General features: G+C 42.6%; 1 pseudogene; it reads left to right on the top strand.

Moving 5' to 3' along the window:
* The first annotated feature begins 264 nt into the window (after positions 1 to 264).
* LOC101661659 lies at positions 265 to 1,364 on the top strand (annotated as a pseudogene).
* The last annotated feature ends 1,768 nt before the right edge of the window (positions 1,365 to 3,132 follow it).

Raw genomic sequence — 3,132 nt, 5'->3', positions numbered from 1 at the left:
GCGCCCCCTTCCCTGACAGTGACAGCCGCCCAGGAGCAAGAGGCCCGGGCTAGTAGGCGCCAGTGTCCCTTCTCAAACTGTGGCCTGGCAGAAAGAAAGCTGAGGGATCAGCGGTGATCAGGCGATCCTGTGCCCTGTGCCGCCAAGGAAGGGCCTCCTTCTCCTGCCGCCCTCCGCAGCCTTGGCCTGCGGACCAGCCCCAGAGACCCCGCACTCCCCTTATAGGTGTCAGAGCTTGGCCCAAGCCCTCCTTCTCCTCCCAGGATGGCCAGCAGCAGCGGCGCCAAGGAAGAGTTCACCGTCGGGGGGGAAATATAAACTAGTCCGGAAAATCGGGTCTGGCTCATTCGGGGACATGTATCAGGCGATCAACATCACCAACGGTGAGCAAGTGGCAGTGAAGCTCGAGTCTCAGAAGGCCAGGCACCCCCAGTTGCTGTACGAGAGCAAATCGTATCAGAGTCTCCAAGGCGGGGTTGGCATCCCCCACATACGGTGGTATGGTCAAGAAAATGACTACAATGTTCTAGTTATGGGCCTTCTGGGACCCAGCCTTGAAGACCTCTTCAATTTTTGTTCCAGAAGGTTCACAATGAAAACGGTACTTATATTAGCTGACCAGCAGAATTGAATATGTGCATACAAAGAATTTTATACACAGAGACATTAAACCAGATAACTTCCTAATGTATTGGGCATCACTGTAATAAGTTATTCCTTATTGATTTTGGTTTGGCCAAAAAGTAAAGAGACAACAGGACACAGGGACACATGCCATACAGAGAAGATAAAAATCTCACCGGCACTGCCCGATATGCCAGCATCAACGCACACCTTGGTATTGAGCAGTTGCCGAGACGGCATGGAATCATTAGGCTATGTTTTGATGTATTTTAATAGAACCAGTCTGCCCATGGCAAGGACTAAAGGCCGCAAACAAAGAAACAAAAATATGAAAAGATTAGTGAAAAGAAGATGTCCACACCTGTTGAAGTTTTGTGTAAAGGGTTTCCTGCAGAATTTGCCATGTACTTAAACTGTGGCCGTGGGCTGTGCTTTGAGGAAACCCCGGATTATCTGTATCTGAGGCAGCTTTTCCGCATTCTTTTCAGGACCCTGAACCACCAATCTGACTACACATTTGACTGGACAGTGTTAAAGCAGAAAGCAGCACAGCAGGCAGCCTCTTCTAGTGGGCAGGGTCAGCAGGCCCAAACCCCCACAGGCCAGCAAACTGTCCAAACCAAGAGTAACACGAAAAGTTTCTAAGCATGAATTGAAGAACAGAAGAAACCAGCAGACCAGATGATCGGAGCAGCATTTGTTTCTCCCCAAACCTAGAAATTTTAGTTCATATGTACACTAGCCAGTGGTTGTGAACAACCATTTACTTAGTGTAAAGAACGTAATTTCAGTACAAGCTGGCTCTGGACAGCACTGGTGATGCCGCATCCTGAGTTGTAGCCACTGTAATTGTGAATATTCACTGAGATAGTGAAACATAATGTCCAGTTTTCTATTACATTTTTTAAGTGGAAAAGTTAACTAAATGGTTGATACACTAATTGGTGGGGAAATTGTGCATATGCCAATTTTGTTTTTTTCTTAAGACCTTTTATTTTTGAACTACACTGCTTTGAGATGTCATTTTAGTGGAACGGCGTGAACAGTCTTCAGCCACAACTGGTATGGTTGTAATGCTCACTATTGTACATTCTTAGGGTTTTTTCCATCACTAGGGTTTGCAAGTTGTTCACTTAAAACATTCTCAAAATGGTTGGCTTATTGTCTGTAAGCCAGCTGATATGGTAGCAACCAAAGACTCCAGTATTTGAGCACATGAGAGACTGCCTGCTTTGCTGTGCTGGAGTAACAGCATCTAAGTTGAAGACTTGAGAAAAACTTAGTGACCACTAGATTATCTCTAGGACTCTGCATTAACTCTGTAATGTTCTTGGTATTAAGGAAAAAAACATATTTGTCACAGAAAATTAGTTACCATCTTACAATTGAACATGTATGTACCTTGCTTACATAAATGTAATCACGTAAACATCTGTATGATCTGGGATTTTGTTTTTATTTTGAAGTGGGAGTTTTTTTGTTTACAAGCTCATTAAAAACTAAAAACTGTTTAAAAAAACTTAAGCCAAAATGTGTACTCAAATAGAAATAAAGGATTAAGAATTAAATATTTAAACACTTTTATAGTTGAAAAATTAATCTGTCCATGAACACGATAGAATTTTGTAAACTCATTGATTTATAGAATGATTAATGACTGGTTGTTTGTTGTTAGTCAATTCTGGTGATGGTTCTGGATGATGTCAACAAGACACTCCTTGGTAAGGGTAAAGGTAGAGCCCGACCTGAAGACACTTCCTTAGGGGTGTGACTTTTTGTATAAGAAAGAGAAGACTCATCTAATTCAATTATGAAGGGGACATGGACGTTTCAGTGGTAGAATTCTCACCCGTCGTGCAGTCGGACAGGTTCTATTCTAACCAACGCACTTTGTGCAGAATCACCACCATCTGACAAGGAGGTTTTCACATTGCTCTGATGCTTCACAGGCTACAATGCCACTTAGAGATTAAAACAGACTAGGAAGCAATGAATATCAATCTGCTTATAAGCATCAGCACATGAAAGCTCTGTGGGTCACAATGATCTCATTGAAAACCAAGAATGTGGTGATGATTAATGTTAAATGTCAATATGGCTATGCTATAATTCTCGGTGGTTTGGTAAACCCTTTGTATCACTTTACATATTATAATCTGATGTGTGTAGCCTATCAATTGGAAGAGGAATTTGATTGGGGGCATGGCCTAAATACATGATATAAATAAATTATCAGACCAAGCTCTCACTCTGTTTATGATTAGGCAATCTTCTGGGCTTCTGATTATGGCTACTGGGAAGTAAGAAGAAATCTACAGCTCCTTGTCTGACCTGAAGGTGGAGATCATACCCAGCCATTTGACCCATGGGTTAGGTAGTTGTTAGCCTCTGCAATTGCAGAAGCCATTTTCTAACAATCGTGTGGACCATTTCCACGAGGTAACGCATATGCATTTTACTGGTTTTGATTCTCTAGAAAGTCCAGACTAAGATGTTGGGGATGATGTA

The sequence above is a fragment of the Echinops telfairi genome, unplaced genomic scaffold, assembly GCF_000313985.2.
Source record: "Echinops telfairi isolate 266 unplaced genomic scaffold, ASM31398v2 ScPeMD7_25;HRSCAF=90, whole genome shotgun sequence".
NCBI classification, from domain to species: Eukaryota; Metazoa; Chordata; class Mammalia; order Afrosoricida; family Tenrecidae; genus Echinops; species Echinops telfairi.
Note: the sequence above shows the minus strand (reverse complement) of the source record. Positions and strands in the feature narration are given on the sequence as shown.